Below are 21,662 nucleotides of genomic sequence, written 5' to 3' on the forward strand. Positions count from 1 at the left end.
AGACAGGGCCACTTCCTGAAGAACTACTCATTTTGGAACATCCTAGGAGGCATTGATAGGGACCTCAGAGGGATTTAAGGAAGAAGAAACTGACAAACTCTTATGGATTAAATCCAGGTCATTTCCAATAGAGCACATAACCTTTTTCGAGACCTTTTCTTCCACAAAATCCTTATTAGATTTAAGCAACTGCTCAACTTGCTGAGCCGTATGTTCATCTAGAGAAATATGCAGAGACTGAGGCATATCACCCTCCCTAATAGGCTCATTATGCAGTAACTCTTTCACCTGTTGAATTAAAGCATCCTCATCATGACTAAAGGTGGTGGACACAACTAGAGCGATCACCCCAGTATCTGCAATAGGACCAAACAATCATTCTAAAGATTTAGGGACCTCATCCCCTAAGTTAACCCCAAGCCCCTCCTTCTGAATAGGGCAAACATTGGAAACTTGTAATGGAGGAAGACATGACTAGCTACCTAGATTAGGAATGCCATCTTTAACATGACCGATAGACTTAGGAACTTCCAACACAACCTGAGATAAAGCGTTTGCCTCACTTTCTAGTACAATAGTGGCAGAATTATGATTAAGATGAGCGATATTGTTAAGATCCTCCTTGAATTGACAAACAGACCCAACCAAGACCTGAGTAGATTCTTTAGCAGTAGTATTATGATTAAGATGGGTGGCATTGTTAAGGTCCTCCTTGAATTGACGAACAGACCCCACCAAGACCTGAGTGGAGTCTTTAGCAGTGGCAGGATTGAAAGGAACATTTCGATCTTCCTTACTGTTTATACCAGCTTTTACATTATGAAAATCAAAAAACAGGGGAGCATCCACAATAATCAGATTTTGACACAGATCATCATTCATCTTCACAATAGGTTGTTTCCAAATGCCATCATTTGATTTAAGATTACAAGAAATTGGGCATACTGATGAAGGGGAAACCAGAACACATATTTTTACCATAACCTTCCCTTCCTTAAAGACAGATTTAGATGTCAAAAAATTCCCAAAATTACCCCCTATGGATTTCAGCACCTCTGGATCCATGAATTCAAAGGGAAGCTGTGGCAAGCCAAGCCAAACCGGAAGAGGTTTAGGTTTAACCCATTCCGAAACAAAAAAAAAGGTTTCCAAGCCGAAACCCTGACTAAAACATTACCAAACCAATGAAATGAATTTGCAAGAACATCATCCTTGGAACGGGGGGATTCGAAAACCAAAACATAAGAATTAGAAGATAACAGCTGAAAACAAATCAATGCAGGCCAACGTTTGTGTAATTTTGAGTGCAATTTAGATAAGTTGGTCGGAGGGCCCCAGAGTTCCCCTAAAATAGCCACATAATGTAACTTGGAGGCCCTATCAGCCACAATAGAACCTGATAAATCAAAAAAGGGTCACGGAAACCAAACCTCTTTCGATGCAATAGTATGAACCATGTTACCATTTTCCAAATGGGCTTTACTACTCGAGCTTCCCGCGTCTTTACTAGCAATATCAGTGACATCCACCTGTTTAACAGACCCAGATGCCCTAAGACCAGCCAAACCAGTAACAACCATTTGTTTTATAGACCCAGATGCCCTAGGAGCAACTTGGATTCCTTCGACTACCACTTCAGCAAAAGATCGGTTTGAAGAAATTTATTGGCCAACTACTTACCCCTGTTATTGTTTCTTCCATTATTATTCGGGCCTTGCCAGTTGGATCTCCCCATACGATGCCGTGGGGACCCCTTGAAAAAACCCTGAAAAAATTTGGATACCAGACGAAAATCTCTACGTTGCCTTCTCAAAAATGAAGCCCTGTCTTCTCATCGACCCTTGGAGAACACCCACTACGATACATGTGGCGGATCATCCCACGCAACATTTTCCCAAGCGTCGAGTCACCTTTTGCCGTCTACTTGCACAACCATCATTTAATTTATTTTCAAACTTATTGTGTAATCGCTTATTATATATTTATTTTCAAACTTACCTTGCAAACTTATTATGTAGTCGCTTATTATATATTTATATACATTAAGCAAGGTGGCGGGTTTTAGTGAACCAAAGGATAGAAACTATATCGCATGATAGTTAGGGTGGTCAACTAGGCAAAGAACCAACGTTAAACATAGACTTGAGTTGCAGCAACATGGAGATCATGGCATAGACTTGGCAGCTTGAGCGATACTCATGCTCATGACAAACACTTAAGTGTTTGTAATCATGTTTAACTTGCTGACCCCTCCACTAAGCGAGTAATTTGCTGATAATTTCCACGGTGATAACATAGAAGAAGACCTCAATCTTAGGCATATAACCACAGAGAGAAATGCATTAACAGGCACGTGGTTCCATGGTATTAGGAATACCCATGATAAGAAGATGTTGCGTAGTTGACTCATGCACTTAAACTGCAGAAAATATAACTAGAATTGCCATCTCTGTTAGACGCGTAGACTTGAGAGAGAGTTAAATGGAAGACTCAACGTATGAAAAAGAAGAATTCAAATCAACAACCATAACCAAGCCTCTAACTTGGGAGAGATCATATGAGAATTTAGGATAAATAGAGACGAAGGATAGAAAGATAAGCACACACAAGAAGATGGGAAGTTAAGCAAGATAGAGGAGAGAAAGAATGTAGAAGAGCGACAAAGAGATAAGAGAGAATAGAATAATGGAGATTTTGATGTGCTTATGACCGAGTCGTAAAAGATCAATGATGTTCATCTCCAGTATAGTGTCGAATTTAGAGGTTATGCTCGTGAATGAGTGTTAATTACTTTATTATTAGAGGAATTCTCAGAATATAGAAAGGATAAGGACTAGGAATAGAGAGCTTGGGAGATAGAAGAGAACCGAGAAGGAAAGCATTGGAATCCAGATGTATTGCCAACAATTTGAAGTTATCAAGGATCATAATAGACCTGGATTGCGTTTCTTGAGGTAGGCTCAAATCTAGTATGTTTTGTTGAAGAGATAAAGAGATAAAGATTGATCTAGTTTTAGAATTATGAAATATTCTAATGGAAGATTTAGAGTCACAAAATGAATCATTTTTAATTGTTTAAATTACGATCATGAAAATATAGATACAATAATGATATATTTATGAAAGTTTGTTGATAAAACTTAGTGAAACTCTTAATATTTAATTCTTGTCTTTAAATTGCTTGAAAGATAGAAGGGAAAGATTGTTTTCTTTCAGATATTTGATTATCCATAAAAGATTGTTTCCTGTCAGATAGGATTGGTTGTAATAAAGATTTATTCTATCAATTTCTATTCAAACAAAATATTGTCTTCTTAGCATTGTAATTTTATCTTGCAAGAAATAGGAAGCTAGAATTGAAAGGCGAAAGATTGTCTTCTGTATAAATTTATTCAAGATTTATGTGAACAAAGCTAGATAGGCTTGTGTTTGTGGAAAGTTACCTTCCAGGATGGGTGTCGAATGTGGATTATAGAGAGAATAGTTGCTTTTCCAACTATCTATTTTTGTTGTGCATGGCATTATACTCGGCCGAGTAATCAAATTGAACTAACCATTGAAATAGATGGAATTCTTTTATTTTATGCTCTCTACCATATCCTAGATTGATAATGAATGCTTGTTTCTTAAAAAAATTAGAAAAATGAAAATGCTTGTATCATCTAGGAACGCACTAGATTCCATCTTGCCTTTCGAATTCTTTTGCTAAGCAAATCGTGCAGGGTCAGGTATTCTTGATTGACCAAGAATTCCGGGAAAGCGTAAGCTTCAAGGTTGGGCGAAAAAAGCGCCTGAATCTTTTTCTTGTCTTCATGCTAAAGATTGCATCGGTGATAGCTTGGGTTGCAGGTCAACAGACGCATCTCACCCTTTACTTTGTATTATTTATTATTGAACTTATGGCAACTTGAAAAGCTTAAGTATTGTATGAATGAGATACTACTTTTATTGATTTATTGAATGAAGAATCTTTATCTTTTATAAAGATTTCGTGTTTACTATGATCTGAATGGAATGATTAATTGAAGCTATTAATAGAAAAGTGGAATGTAATAGACTTATTAACTGATTTATGAGTTTATTTAAGAATAAAGAGTATTTCAACTATTTTTGAATTGAGCACGATTTACATCTTTACATTTTGGTTTGAAAACTCATGATAAAGTATGTATATTATTTTATGATGCAAAATGAATTATAGTGAGTTAGTAAACCATGAGCGACATGTACCTAGACAAGGTAGAAAATTTGTAATCAATTAGATATATTAGAAAACTGGATCGATTGTAATGTTTAAACAATATGGAAAAAGATTGTCATTTTTAGATTTATGCTTATGCATGTTTAATTTTTTGTATTCGCATTTGATTAAGAAATGGCAAGTCCTGGATTGTGATTGTTGGATATTGTTGAATGTTTAGTTTGGAATCTTCTTATGTCCTTGATCTCAAGTATTGACTGTTTTCTTGTGATTGTTTGTATCTGGTCATGTCCTTTATGCGAGTGTTGGGTGTTGTTTTGTGGTTGAGTGTAGCTGGTCATGTCTCTAGTCAGTGCACCTTGTATGAAGACTTGTTTGGCCAAGTGGGTATTCCTATCGTATTGAACTCCGTATGCTTGACCTGATGTATTCCTTGGTTTAGGAGTTTGTTGGATTATGGTCTAGTGTCATTTGGGAAAGTAGCTTTTGAGTGGGGGTTGCACCCAAAGTGGTTGCAGGGTAACACATCGAAAGTGTATCTAAATAAGTGATAACCTAATAGCATATTAGAGAGTTTAGTTAATAAAAATACTAAGTAAGATAATTGTGCCTCATGCATGGGATGAGGGCTAGTACAGACTTGACATGCAGTGAGAAGGCCTGAAATGGCAAACCAACAAGCTTGTCTTCATGAAAGGATGTGTTGGGTCCACATGAGACTTGGATGGGCCAGAGGTTCAGGAAAGGTTGCCAGGGTAACCTACTAGATGGGGCTGGAACCTATGGAGGCCTTCCAGGGTAGCCATACCAAGTTATGTGATGATACTTGTCCCTTATGTTCGATAGTGTGCAGTTTGTGTTGTCTTTACTAGAAGAACTGTTGTGGAGTCATATTTGGTTGTTTATACCCTTGTGAGAACCCGATATTCATGTTAGACCATGGGTTGCTTATGATGGGTTGCAAAGACTTAGTTTCACAGGTGCTCCAATTATTCTTTTATTATTTCTTCTTATCATGTTTCAGATGGATCCTTTTCCTATTCTGGGATCATTCATGTATCTATTGGACTGATGTGGTCATATGTATTCTTGGTTTATGTGCACCTTGATGGCATGATGTAAATGATGTGAACCTTATGTATTCTTCACCCTATTATTTATTAGAGGGGTCTTACAGTTAAGCAAACTCGGAGATGTAGCCTACTAGGGGTGAACTCCGATATCATTTCAGTGTTATGTGGTGTTTGTGCTCTTCTGTTCCTTTTTATTTAGCGTGTATGGATGGCTTTATGGTTTAAATGTATAATGTGGATTAGATAATGTTGATATTAAATGCATTTATGTAGTTATCTTATTAAATGCAGTATTATGGATCATGAAGAATGTAGGTTAGTATAATGGAAAGTATTCATTAGTTTTTAATGCAATCAAAATATGTAAGGAAATTAGATGCATGACTTATGTTTTATTATAAGTTTGAACGAAATGTATGGTTAAATTGTAATGGATGAACTTAATCATGTATCTATACCTTTATCTTACCGAATGAATTTATCCTTGTTTAAAGTATTATCATGTCATTAAGTTAATCAACTTAATTGGATTTATTAGTGTGAGTTGAGTTAAGTGTTGGATCAAGTAATCAAGTTGGGAAACTCTTTAGGTGTTAGTTAAGTCTTCCGTTGTGTAATCTGAACTTAATGATAATTCAATGTATTATTATTCTATTTTAACTTTAAAAAAAATAAATATTTGCACTCTATTCTTGTGTTTTAGCTTTATCCCTTCGGGCTTTCTTGGTGGGGCATTACAGTTCATTAAACATCGCATGTTCCTCATTGGAGGCATGACCATCAACTTCTATATCACCTTTGTCAATAAGGTCTTGTATAATGTTCTTCAATATGTAACAATTTATAGTTGTATGCCCTTTTCTCTTGTGATACTCACAATACTCATCATCATTCTACCATGTAGGTTGCAAATTGGGTTCATAAGGTGGACTATCTGGTATTGTTATAAGCTTATTTGCAACCAATTTCTTAAATGCTGTCTCAATTGGATCTCCCATTGGAGTGTATTTTCTTGGAGGCTTTTATGGCCTTTGAGTATTCACTTGATTATTCAAATTAGATGAGCTTGTACCTGGTAAATTCATCTTTGGTTTCACCATATTTGCATCTATTACCCCATCATTGACTGTGTTCTTGTTCTTGTTCCAGAAGTGAGGTTTATCTTTCCCATTTGATTCCTCTTTGTTATCCTTGAATAGCTTAATGATGCCTTGTTCAATAAGGACTTTCTCAATTACCAATCCCTTTTCAATGACTTCCTTAAAAGTGGACAAACAAGCTTTTCTTAGTTCATTGCCAATATCCTTGCTAACATTTTGAGTAAACATTTCCACCATTTATTTTTGTGGGATATCACAAAAACATTGACTAGAAAAACCTCTCCATTGCTGTAAGAATGGAGCAAAAGACTCCATTTCTCTATTTGGTATTGCACAAAGTAGTCACTGACACATCTATTTTAATATTGTATGAGAAGCGTTGTATGAAAGCTTTTTCTAGATCACCCCATTACTTAATTCTAGGTGGAAGTTGGGAGAACCATTCCATAGCTTGTCCACCTAAACTTTGTGGGAACAACCTCATAAAGTATGTTTCTTCTCTTGCTACCTCAATGCAAGCTGTGAAAATTTTTCTTATGTGTGCCTTAGGATCTCCCTTGCCTCTATACTTATCAAATTTTGGTGTCACAAAATGTAGAGGAAATGGAGGCATTGGAATAATTTTGTCAAATGGATAAGGACATATATCTTTCATTGTATACTCTTGCTTTGGTGCATTCATGTCTGCCATTTGTTTTTGTAAATCCTTGATTTGTTGTTGAAAGTCATTCTTAGGTGGTGCCTTATCTCTTTGAGTTAGTCCCATTCCCGAGCCACCCGACAGAGGAGGAGGGATATAATGCATGTATGGATGATATTGTTCATATATGTGTTCATATGGAAGAGGAACGTAGTTGTAGCTAGCATATGGACCACTTGGTATGGTAGTATAATACAGAGCACTAGGTCGAGGTCGATTATATATTTCATTACTATGAGGATATGAGGTATCATAAGAATGATCTTGGATATTGCCCCCAAATCTGACATGGGGTCTCCTTGTGTCATTATTTTGAATGTTCCCTTGAATGTAGTTGTATGCATTGGTATGATCATGGGAATTATCATGGGTATGCATATGTGTATTAGCATTTCTCCATGGAAAAGGATGACCGTGGAGATGTTCATGAGAGTTTCTAACAAAATTGGTGTGAGTATGAGTGTTGATAACTTTTGGTTGTTGACATAAGGACGAGGTTGACTCAGGCATGAAATGTTCTCTTCTATTACCACCATTATGTCCTATAGGATTTGCATTTATTTGATTCATTTGATTAGGACCCTCCTCTAGAATTTGTCACATCAAAATCATGAGGTATCCTTGTTCCACTTTGTGCCATGACTTGAAAGAAGTATTGTCTATCTCTTCTCATGATTTCTTCAACCAATCTATTGAACCTTGGATCTATGATAGTCTCTTCAATGTCCGCAGAGGTAATGGATTCATTGTCATTGTGATTGCCATTTTCATTGTTGTGCTCATTATTATTTTCATTGTTGTGCTCATTGTCATTGTCTGGTTAATTACCGCGATTCTCAAATGGATTGTAAAATTCATCTCCATCAAACTCATAGGTACTCATGTCGAGAGATCTTAGAGCTTCCTTAGCTTCTCTTCTAAACCTTTGTGAATGGGTTTCAACCATTAACTAAACCTTGGCTAAAATGAGAGATGGAAGAAAATGTGAAGACTTTGAAAGAACAAGAAGGAATATAAGATGGAATGAATCTAGGGTTGTCTTGAAATGTCCAAAAATGTAAGTCTAAGATATGTGTGATCTAAAGTACGGTGTGGCTTCCAAAGAGATGATAGATCTCTTGGTGAGGTAAGTTGACCTTGACTAAAGAGGATCAAGTGTGACCCTAAGATGATAGATCTGATGTGGGAACCACCTAGTGATATGTTGTAGTATGTTTGCAAGATATGATTAAGACCATAAAGCAACCTTTTGACTTTATCTTAGAAGGTGTTAATGAAGAAGTTTTTCAAATGAGTGAAAATGATTGACAAAGTTGTGATAAACACTGGTTGACTAAAAATGAAGCCGTATAGGAAAATGCCTTAGAAGCTCTTTTGATCTCAAATCACAAGTGCATTTTTCTTGCTGATAGTGACACTTTTTAGAAACATATACATAATTTCATTTGTAATAGATGTGTTTTTGGCAAAGTTTTCTAATTCGTCTAAATTTTTCAATTGTTGATTGTGACTAGATCTTATTGTTGAATGCATTGTGGCAAGAAAACACAACAAATAATGAAGACACAATGTCTAAAGGTGTTTTGTCCAAAATGTTATGTGTATGTTCAAAATATTTCCATTGGTATAACCAAAATTGAATAAACTTCAAAACATGCACAACCTAGGTTGGAAAGAGAAACCATTCAATGGGGCCCCTATGGCATAGAAATACCTCAAACAAGCGGACAACTAGAAATTATGATATCACTAGCTCCCCCACCATGACACTCACTTCTTAGGCATACCAGATTCCCTTACCTCAAAAGACCAAAGATCAAATGAGGGATTACTGTCTCAACATGAAAGGGTACGTGAGGGGTATCTACGGGGTACTATCCACACACCTTGAACCATCAAATGTAGGGATTTTTGGTGTCTAAAACAAAATGTGTCTAGTGGGAGAACTTTTGCGGATCTTGGTGTCTACCCATGCGGCGACGATTCATTTAAGAACCCAATCCTAATCCTCAAAGAGGATTTTTAATGCATCCAACACAAGTGTGGATACTAGGGAGAATTGTTGGTGTAGATACACGTCACCAAGTCATCGCGGCTTTCGCCTAACGTATTAATTTATATAGCGGACAAAATAAAGTACCGCTTGGGTCATACTCTCTCACTTGGCCTTATGGGCTACTCAGGAGATAGGTACTCTTACCTAAAAGAAGATGATAACAAATTATCTTACACCCAAGGTCCAATGAAAGGCGAGGGGAGATGATACTTTTGTTATCACCTTTAGTGTTATAAACATAAAGCATGCAAAGCGCACCAAACACTTCAAACAATTTCTTTAACCCCAAATGAAAAAGATGTGAACCCTAATTAGATTAGAAATTAAATGCAAAGACACCCACCTAGATTACCCCTGCAAAAAAAATGATTAGTAGTTTGTGATAAATTACTCCCACCTACAAGCACACTTGTTAGGTTAATTTCAGAAAATCCAAATCTAGATGTGAAAAAGGGGGCCTTCAACAATACTTTTTTTTCTAGTCAACAAGATATTGATTTATTTTTGCAATGATTTTTACCTCAAAATTAAAATGCAAATATAAAACCCCTACAAAAACTTTGAGAGCTTTCTGAAAATGTAATTTTTGTAAGAAAATACCTTGCTTTGAGCCCTAAAAAGCAAATTTATTGAAAAACCTTAATTTCCAAAGATCTAATTTTTTGCGAATTATTTTGCATCCAAATTAAAATAATTAAAAAAATAACCTCTGTATAATTCTAATTCCTTTCCAAAAATGTAAGAAAATCTAAAAAGTTTGCTAATTTTCTCCCAAAATTAATGTTTTATGAAAAATCATAAAAAATTCATAAATAATTCAAATTTGATCCAAAAAATATGAATTTTGGTTGAACACTCCCAATACCATTCCCAACCTACAATTTTTTTTTTTATGTAAAAATTCATATTTGTTTATGAGATCTGATCAAATCATTGCAAAACCATAATTTTCAAAGATCTGATTTTTTGTGAATTATTTTGCATCCAAAATTAAAATCATAAAAACAAATCCCATGTATAATTATGAGATATTTCCAAAAATGTAATAAAACCTGAAAAATTTGTTAATTTTCTTCCAATATTATTTTTTTATGTAAAATCATAATTTTTTTAATAAATAATTCAAATTTGATCCAAAAAAATATGAATTTCGGATTGTACACTCCTGATACCATTACCAACTTTCAAAAAAATATTGGTGCAAAAATTCTCAACTGTTTGTGAGATCTGATCAAATATTTCCAAAATCCTAATCTTGTGTCCAAAACCCTATCTACACAAGGTTATTCTCCCAATTATTTTTCAAAACACCAATATAAGGTTAGAAAAACCATGCACAAAAATAAAAAACATAGATATAATAGAAATCCATTTCCCACCAGACGTACCAAAATTTGTGAGGTGAAAAATTATGATGATAAACTATTGCAAAACAATAAAGATCTAACCACACACAATCCCTAGTCCTACAATAAAACATTCACCATACACCAATGAAGAAACCTAAGAATATTCAAATTAAAAAAAATTGAAACAATAATACCATTCAAATGCCAAGTAGGGTTTGATCTCCATTGTCTCCTATCTCCATTGATCTTGTTTGATATATTTGCTCTCAGATTTTGTATGTGTACAAGAACTCAATAAAGAATGAATTGTGGTTGTAAACTTACTTGATCGCAAGAAGGCTCGATAGACTCATTAGTTAGCTAGGGTTGTGAAATAATGAGAGTATCCTCTTATATAGAAGGCACTTTATAAGATGAAGGGATAAGATTGAGAGGTGAAAAAAAAATGGTTAGCTAGGATTAAAGGGTAGGTAAAAGAAATAATAAAATGATGAAGGGGGTAGGTAGAGGATAACTAAGAGATAAATGACATGTGTTATGAAGAGAAAAATCTAATGAATTAATTAAATAAATAAAAAATCATTTAATTAATAGAGGAAGTGGGAACAATTAAATAAATAGAATATTTATTTAATTTAGGGAAAAGATAATTTAAATAAATAAAAAGATAATTTAAATAAATAAAAATATTTATTTAAATAAGAAAATGCTAGAAGAGGTCCAAGGGGTTGAGCTTAACACTGGGTTCTCACTGTGGAGACCCAAGTTCAATTCCCAATAGGGACATCTGAAGTGGAATTCTAAGATGTGACTCTTGGCCTTCCATAGGATGGGAAAGGTCTTGGGGTCAATCTAATCAAACATAATAATAATAATTCAAAGATATATAATGGGGATGGTGCCCCCTACTATGTCCCCACTGGTTCATAGCTCCAGTCAAAATCTATTCAAGCTTCGGCCAATTACCGATCAAAAAAAAGAAAAAAGAAAAAAAGAAAAGGCTAGAAGAGGATTAATTAAGCTAGGACAATTTTAGGTGTCTATAATAGAAACTATAGAAACTTTACAAAAATAAACATAAATAACATGCATACCACAATACAATGATTTACGTAGGGAAAACCCTTTCAAGAGAAAAACCTCACACTCCAAAAGACACCCAATATATTATTTAAGAATCAATTACAAATTATAATATACTTGCAGAGCAAGCTTATCAAAGGAGTATCACCAACCACAGATTCAAAGATAACTCAATAGCTATAAGAATCTTACACACAACATTCATCTCACACACCTCATATATAAGAGATACAATACATGAAACTATCAAACAATATTACAATACCATGGGCTAAAACCACCCAATAAAGTGGAACTGACCTTATCTCTAATCTAGATGCCCTATGATGTGTCAAAACACACATCAACACATGTACCTCCCTTTTACAGCTGATTATATGTCTGTTGCATTTTTATATTTCCTATTTCATCAGACCAAACTTCTGGAGGCCATAACTTGTGAACTCAGTGTTCGATTGACGAACCATTTGAAGCGTCAGAAAGATCGTGATGCGCTCTATCACCTCGTAACCCGATACATTGGATATGCCAACTTTGTAGGTCATTTAATAAAAAGTGTATTATTTTGGAAAATAAATTACCCTTAAGGCCCTGAGTTTACCCTTAGTCTTGCTCGTCACTGAGTAGTGTCAGTCGTCGGTCAACTGTCCCTCTGTGTTGGTATGCGGGTCCTGTTTCTGTTTTGACTTGTTAATTATGTGTTATGCATTTTTAAATTTTATCTTGAAATAAATGATTAAGTGTATTTTTATGTTTTAATAGATTTATTGTTTATTTTATTTGAATAGTTAAAATCAAATTGTTGAGTTAATTAGTAAAATGTTATATCATGTGTTTTCAATTGTTAAAAATAAATAAAGTTATTTTACCTTTATGTATATTTATTGGGTAATTGGTTTTCATGTTTAAAAAAAAAGGGGGGGAAATGATTTCAAATTAGAAATTTAATGAAAAGTGTATTATTTTGGAAAAGAAATAAAATTTTTCTAATTTTTATTTTAAAAGTTTATTTGTGACCTAAAAGATATTTTGGGTGGCAATTTTTTATATAATGTAAAACTTTCCCCAAAAACATTCATTCTGCATTTTGAAAAATATTTTATGGAGAAAAAATCTCTGTGTTTTGAGCTCGAGATTGTTGGGGAAAGAACTTGTTTGGTGATTTTTGGCTTTCTCTTCTTCAACCTTGTCTTCCTGGATAGCTAAACAGGTTGGTGAAAATTGGTTGTTAAATCTCCGTGGTTTCTTTTTGTTGAATGGATTGGCAAGTAGTTACATTAGTTCATGGTTATTTCCCTGTAGTTTATTTTGAAAATCTTCCCATTGTTGAATTTTAAGGGGTTATGCTAAAACTTGGGAAGATTGGGACAATGGAAAATTACTGGTTGTTAAAATAAATTGGAAACTAAATCTCATACCATGTTGTTTTGTGTTTCCAAAACCCCTGTTGTTTTAAAAAAAATATAGATTTGAAATGTGCTGGGGTTTATTTTAAAATTACTGGTTAAAAAGAAATATGCAGACTTTTTTATTTGTTGCTGGAAAAATTGATTTTCTGAGTATTATATATATATATATATATATATATATATATATATATATATATATATATATATATATATATATATATATATATATATATATATATATATATATATTTTTTTTTTTTTTTCCAGTTCTGTGTTTCTGGAATGAACTAGGTCTTTTTGTGTTTTTAAAAAAAGTGTTATTAAAAAAAAAATTGATTGGAAAAATATTTAAAGAAAAATAAATTGTAATTGGGGAGCGGAGGGGGAGCTGTGGCTCAACCCCATAGACGCCCCCTTCCTTGCTGTGAGCTGCAGCACCACGATGTGGGGCTGCAAGCCCATGTAGTGGGGATGCAGGGCCACGTAGTGGGGGCTGTAACCCACTACGTGGGGGTGCAGACCCACCATGTGGAGGTTGCAACCCACAGTGTGGGGTTGCAGACCCACCACATGGGGTCTGTGGTCCCACCACGTGGGCTGCAACACCCATGTAATCATGGGTTAAAAAGTGTTTTGTTTTAAAAAAACAATTATTTATTTATTTTATATATATATATATATATTTATTTATTTTTGTTTATGTGAAAAAATATATTTTGGGGAAATAAGAAAAGTAAAAAGAAAAAGAGTTATTGTTTTTGGAAATTGAGTATTTTTATTCTGGAAAAATATACATATTAGAATTAGTAAATTAATTAATTATATAATATATATATATATATATATATATATATATATATATATATGTATGTGTGGTTTTTAATTTATAGTGAAATGGTGATTTTTAAATGGTGTATTTCAAATCTTAGAAGAATTAGAAAAACTTGGTCAATTTGCCTTTTAAACGAAATGGAAAAATAATGTCATTCTAGATTAGCGGAGATGCTTGATTTAATTAACTGTATTCATGTTTAATTTTGAAACTGCAAGTTCTTGGTTAAATGTATTAGCTGTTTTCATGTGGTTGTTTTTGTGGTTGTTCATGTCACTAGTTAGAGATTTGTCAGTTAGTTAACATTGTACAAGGGATTGTTTGACCAAGTGGTTTACTATTGTTTTGAACTATGTGTGTTATTCCAGTTTGGTACCTTGGTTTTGGGAGTTTGTTTGGTTATTTTTGGTTTAGTGTCACAAGGGAGAGTGGCTTTCGAGTGGGAGCCGCACTCAAAGTGGTTAGCAGGATAAGCCATTGAAAGTTTTTTTAAGTGATAACTTAATAATATATTAGGGGGTTTGGTAGATGAAACATTAAGTAAGATAATTATACCTCGCTCATGGTTTAGTGCTATTACAGATGCCGGATGCAGTGAGAAGGTTTGGAATGAAAAACCAACAACCTTGTCCTCACGAAAGGATTATTTGGGTTCACATGAGACTTGGATGGGGCCGGGGGTTCAGGATAGGTTACCAGGATAACTCAGGATGGGGGTCAGGACCTATGGAGGCTTGCCAGGGTAACCATACCAAGCTATGTGATGAAACTCTTCCCTTATGGTCACTAGTGTGTAGCCTTGTTTGTTTCACCTGAGTTTTTTTGTGGAGTCATGTTCTGCGAGTTTATACTTCATGTGAGTCTTTTCGATGTTGTGTTTTCGACCATGTGTGTGCATACCTTATAGGTTGCTAGTAGGTTTTATTTCTATCTCCTAGCATGGTGGGGTGGTTCTTTTTGAGCCACATGATTGGGTGGTAGTACCACTTTCCATCGGGTGTGTTTGTTCCTTCTTGTAGGAGTTGGCTTCACAGGTGTTTCAATTGTGATTGGATTTGAGTGACTAGTCTTTTAGTTGGGTCCTATTTGTTATTTGGATAATTAATTGTATACCATGGACCTTATATGGTCAGTTGTAATTATTTGATATGTATGTCTTCATGGCAAGATATAATTGTAATGTAAACATTATCTGATTTTTGAGACTTAGTGGTTTAGTGAAATGTAGTGTAATTCTATCTTATGATGCAAAAAATTGTATGAATAAAATTAAATGTTATTGCATATGTTTTATTTGGAAATTAAATGTAATGTAATGGATATAATACTATTGAATAAAACTTAAACATGTTATTGATATTTTATTACTATTGGATGATTTAACCATTGGATTAATTAATGATAGGCAATGTTAGTTGTAAACCATGTTAACCAAGTTGGGAAACCCTTTAGGCATTAAGTTAAGTCTTCTGTTATGTAATCTTAACGTAATGTTAACTCATCGTGTCATTAAAATTATTTAAGTTTAAAAAAAAAAAATTATTTGCACACTTTTCTAGTGTTTTAGTTTAATCCCTTCAGGGTTTCTTGTCGGGGCGTTACAATTGGTATCAGAGCCAAGTTTCAACACTGGGTACTCTAGTTTTAAATTGAGCCCATTCAACTAGACCTATTGATAAGTCTTAGTGTTTGTGTTTGCCTTGTTAGTATCCTTTTTGTAGATCTAAACTTTTTCTTTTGTGTTGTTGTTAGGAATATGGCTGGGAAAGGGAAAGGTAGAGGTCATGGTGTTGGCTGTGATCGTAGTAGAGGTAGGGGACATGGCCATAGTGTAGGCCATCATAGTCCATCACTACACCCCACTCATGAGAGTGTTGAGAAGGTTCAGTTAGTTCATCCTAGTGAGCCTAGAGAGGTTAGCCAACATAGTGAGCAACATACTATACAACAAGTTCCCGAAAGGGAGGAGTTGCAACAGATGTTTCAAGAGGTATTAGCTCAACTTGGTCCTAGACTAGAGGCCAAGCAACAAGGTAATGTTTAGTTTGGAGAGTCTCATCTTCAGGATCTTGAGGAGAGAGAGAGAGAGGTCTCCTAGGAGGAGAGAGGTTCCAGTGGACTAGGAGATAGTTGCCTTGGGTCATATGAGGGATTTGCTGAGATTCCGTCCTCCCACTTTTGATGGTTTGGGTATTAGACTCGAGGCTAAGACTTGGCTGATTAAATTGGATAGGTGTTTCACCATGCATCTGTATGGTAATAACACCAAGGCAAGGTGTGCTATTATTCATCTCAGGAAATTTTCTTCTACTTGGTGGAGGCTGGAGGAGTAGAGGATCAACGTGGATATTAGTACAGTGTCTTGGGAGATGTTCCTAGAGAGGTTCAAAGCTTGTTTTCTCTTAGTATAGTGGAGTCAGTGTTGGGTCGATGAGTTTCATGAGCTACGTCAGTTGGGCATGTCTGTTGATCAATATGAGCATAGATTCTATGAGCTCAAATAGTATGTAGACATTGGGAACAATGAGGCAATGTTGGTCCAACACTTCTTGAGAGGTCTTAATGACCGCATTAGTGGGGGCATGCAAATTTTTGAGCCTACATCAATTGAGTTAGCCATGGTGAAAGCCAGGTTAGTGGAGTAGAACCCTTCCCATCAGTCAGGAGTTCAGATTGGTAGTGTGCCTTTCAGTGGATCTGGATCTAGAGAGAGTTAGTCCTAGGCTACTATGCCTTACAGGAGTTTTCAGACACCCACTAAGGGTGGGAAACAACACCAGCAACAAAAATTTCAGTCTAGGCCAAAAGAGTTTAAGGGTCAGCATGGGGGAAATCCTTAGTTTAGGAAGGACAAGAACTAGCAGAGGGTTATACAAAGTTTTGTGGGACAATCCTCTCAGAGTGCTTCTCAAGCCCCTAATAGGGGAAGTTTCCAGTAGTCCAGTGGGCCGACTGGAGGTAGAGGACCTGACAGGGTAGCTTGTTTCTCCTATGGTCAGTATGGTCATACAACTACACATTGTCCACAATGTTCACAATAGATTGGTAGTTAGAGACCGACAACATCAGAGCCTATAGTTGGGGATGCAGGTCGATCCCATAGAGTTTTCATGGTGGTTGATGACCACCAAGTTGAGCACCAGGGCACCATGATCGAGACTACAAGTGTGTTGGGTGGTATATCTATCTCAGTATTATTTTATTCAGGTGCTTTTGATTCCTTTATATCTTCCTCCATTATGGAGTGGTGTGGGCTCGCGTCTGCTAGACAGGCGGATAGGTGGCAAGTAGAGCTGGCTACTAGTTTTTGTGTGGCCTAATATTCCTTCAATCCCAAATTTGAGTTGGACCTAGGACCCTTTGCTATCATAGTTGATCTTTGAGTCATTCCTTTGGGGTCTTATGGAGTTGTGTTGGGGATGGATTGGTTAGCATAACACAATGCTAGTGTAGACTATCATCAGAAGACAATGGAGTGTTTTGATGAGCATTGCAGGAAGGTTGAGATAGTTGGTATTCCTAGACCTATATCACTTTGTATGATCTCCACTATGCAGCTTAAGTGGTGTATGCGTCAGGGGTTCCATCTTTTTGCAGTTTCTCTCAAGGACATGGATGAGGAGAGAAGTAGGGAAGTTGCTCTTGATAGTCACCCTCTTCTTTGGGAGTATATTGATGTGTTCCCTATTGAAATTCCTGGTATGCCTCCAAATCAAGATATAGACTTTTGCATTGATTTAGTTCCTGGATTAGAATATATTTCAAGGGCACCATATCAGATGACCACTCAGGAGTTGAGTGAGTTGAAGTTGTAGATGGAGGAATTATTGGTCAAGGGGTTCATTCATCCTAGTGTTTCTCCTTGGGGTGCACTAGTTATTTTGTGAAGAAGAATGATGGTTCTCTTTAGTTATACATTGATTACCAACAGTTGAATTGTTAGGTCCCAGAGACAACTGTGAGGGGGGGTGAATCAGTTGTCAAATAAATTCAAACCAAAAACAACTTAACTAAACTTAATGCTTAATACCGGTAAACCAAAATCTATGCCCGTGGATAGTTTATCAGTTAATTGCAGTATCGGTAAAGATTAATGCATGAAAACAGAAAGACAACAACATCCACAACACATAACACCAATGTTTGTATGTGGAAACCCTATAAGGGGAAAAACCACGGTGGGAAACCTTACCCACAATCAAATGATACTACTGTAGATAGTATGTGTATACAAATGGGGTTTGCACATGCAGAAAGGCCAAGCACCTAGAGATCACTGCTCAATCACAAATAGGAGTCACACTGACTACAATTGGATGGTTAAATCCAATAATGATGTACTGCTCAAAATAGCATCTTCATATGCTGGATTCAGTACCGGTGTAGTTTTGATATGTCTTCACAAAAACCTTGCTTCACCTTCAAATGATGTCTATGTGTATAGCTCTACTTATTCTTGCATATACCTTCTTACAATTCCTTTTTCCAATCGCATACCAATCTTACAAATAAGATCTTACATATATACCATAACCTAAGACCAATTTTAGTAGGTTGGCTCTAAAAGATATTACAATAAAATCAATAACTGATGCAATATCTAACTCAACATGTTGGCTTAATGCATTTACAATAACAACAAAATCATTCCCAAAGCATGCAGTGCTAATCTGGAATAGATAAGCCTGCCAGTGCTTATTCTGGACCTATTTGCTGGTAACAACAAATATGCAAACACAAATATACCAATGAACAAATCTCCAAGAGAAAGTGTCCAAATGATGTCTTCGACTTAACCAAGTGTTTTCCATGTCATTCCAAGTGCCGGTGAAGAATATATCCTGCCGGTGTACTAGATACCAGTGATTGTGCATAAAGTCACTTGCTTGCTGGTGAACATTGCCAATCCTCCAAAGTGCTAGAGTTGATAAGTGTTAATAGGTGTTGACATCAATGACAAAACCATATCAACATATCCAAAATACCAACAATCTCCCCCTTTGGCATTGATGGAAACACAAGATGGAAAAACCATCAAAGTGCCAAAACAGAAATGCCAAATACCAAAAACCAACAATCTCCCAAAAGAGATTATAACCAGAAATCAAAATTTAGATACAAAGAGTAATCAGTCTCTCCCAAAGTAACAATCTCTCCCCCTGAGAGTAGCATGTGTTTTCCTTGTGTTTTTCCATATCAATCTCTCCCCCTTTGATATCAAATGCCAAAGCCAATACAAAAGCTAGGTTCAAATACAAAATACCAACCAATTCAGTATACCAACTACTCCCCCTGAGAAGTAGCTCTCATCATCAAAGCTGAAATAAAAGATTTCTCTGTTAATTCTATCGGTTGATGACAAATATCAACTATCTAAGTCTCTACCAGTGGGGGTATGACCCCAAGCTGTTCTCTGAGATATTCAAAAGTCTCCTTAGGCAAAGGCTTGGTGAAAATATTTGCAATCTGCTCTTTAGTATTCACATAAACCAGTTTTACTTCTTTTGCTTCAACATTCTCTTTTAGAAAATTCAATTTGATAGAAACATGTTTAGTTTTGGAATGTAGTACTGGATTCTTAGATATATCAATTGCTGCAGTGTTATCACAATAGATAGTTATAGGTTCCTTGCATTTGATCTTTATGTCCTTCAACATTTTCTTAAGCCATAATACCTGTGTACAGTTAGTTGTTGCTGCAACATATTCTGATTCTGCTGTTGATAAGGTAACCATCAGGAATCAATATCCATTGCCTCATATTGATGACCTCTTTGATCAGGTAAAGGGAGCCTAGGTGTTCTCTAAGATTGATTTGAAATCTGGTTATCATCAGTTTCATATTCATGATACAAATATTCATAGGATGACTTTTCCTACTTGTTATGGTCACTATGAGTTCACAGTGGTGCCATTTGGGTTGACGAACGTGCCTTCAGTTTTCATGAGCCTCATGAATGGGATTTTCCACACCTACCTTGATCATTTTGTCCTAGTGTTCTTGGATGATATTTTGATTTATTCTAGAACTATGGAAGAGCATGAGGGCCACTTATGAGAGGTATTGCAATGCTTGAGGGAAAATCAACTTTATGCCAACTTGGTGAAGTGTGCTTTCTTCCAATCAAAGGTGAACTATCTTGGTCATGTGGTTTCAAGAGAAGGTGTATCCATGGATCCTTCTAAGATCCAAGCCATTGTAGATTGGCTAGCACCGACTAATGTTTTTGAGGTTTCAAAGTTTTATGGGTTTGGCCAGATATTACTGTCACTTTGTTTAGAGTTTTTTCTGAATAGGTCACCTTATCACTTCTCTTTAGAGGAAACGGAAGAAGTTTGTTTGGTCAGAATAGTGTGAGGCAAATTTTTGTACTTTGAAGGAACTCCTTGTTAGTGCACCAATTTTGGCGGTTCCTGATCCATCCAGAGATTTTATGGTTTGCATAGATGCCTCTTTAGAAGGTATATGAGCAGTGATTATGCAGGATGGTTGTGTGGTAGCCTATGAGTATCACAAACTCAAGGAACACAAGATAAACTATCCAGTTCATGATTCAGAGTTGGCAAGTGTAGATCATGCTTTAGTTAGGTGGTGACATTTTCTGTTAGGGTATCAGTTTGAGTTGCACAATGATCATTGTAGTTTGCAGTACATTTTCATGCAGCCAAACTTGAATGCTCGACAACGAAGATGGATGGAATTCGTCTGCGAGTATGATTTTGAGGTTTGTTATATTCAGGGGAAATAGAATGTAGTGGTAGATGCTTTGAGTTGTAGGCGACATGAGGTTGTAGCATTGTCCCTTGGGGTGGATTTGAGAGATATAATCCTTGGGATCCTTCCTCGGGACACATGGTATTAGGAGGTTAGAGTCATGATTGAGACTAGAAGGCCATTAAAGGGTAGATATTCTGGATATAACCTTGAGACAGATGTCTTCTTCGACATCTTGGGAGGATCTATGTACCTCCATTGGATGGACTTCGTACTTTGATCATGACTAAGGCCCACCATACACCTGTTACTACTTATCAAATTGCCATTAGTTTCTTATCCAAAGTCATACTATATATTCTAGTCGGTTAGTATTACCGAATCATGCAGTCGGTACACACAGAGAAGTCAGTATGAACAGTCTAGTCGGTTACAGAAGAAAGTAGTCACATAACACATTATTCACCGAGCTGATTACCGAGGAAAGTTTCATGGCTACCGAGTGGTAAAGTTAACTCACCGAGTTGATATTTACCGAGTGAAATGTTTTACTAGATACATTGAACCTGGACATGCACATGAAAATGTGTTACAAGATTGAGGCACATCTAACCATTTTTGCATTAGGAATTGCACTAGGAGATTGTGTATGATTACAAGGTCAATCTAACCAATGAGATATTTTGTTTAGTCATTCATTCGAAGAATCTTTTTGTAAGATTGAAGCAATGAATTAGATCACCGTTGTAAGAGATTTATTTATACAACATGATTCTAGGGTTAGACATAACATATGCAACAAGAGATGTGAGATAACAATATGTATGCATGAAGGAAGACTATTACAGAGACACAGAGAGGTCACCGAGAAGGTTATCAGTGAACAGTCAAAGAACAAAGTAAACAAAAGGGTTTACCAAGTTTCATTATGGGTTATCGAGGTATGCTACAAGCTAGGTAATCTTATTTAGAGCACATAGAATCTGCTTTAGCATTTCAGATGTAAAGCTGCAAATATTTGTAATGATTTTATTGTAATATTTTGAAGTTGTAAGAAAAACCTTTAACAGGGTAAAAGAATCTAACCAAGTCTATAAATTGTAAATCCTTTAACCAGGTGCTACACTTATATAGTGTTGTAAAA

This window comes from Cryptomeria japonica, chromosome 7 (assembly GCF_030272615.1).
Source record: "Cryptomeria japonica chromosome 7, Sugi_1.0, whole genome shotgun sequence".
Lineage (NCBI taxonomy): Eukaryota > Viridiplantae > Streptophyta > Pinopsida > Cupressales > Cupressaceae > Cryptomeria > Cryptomeria japonica.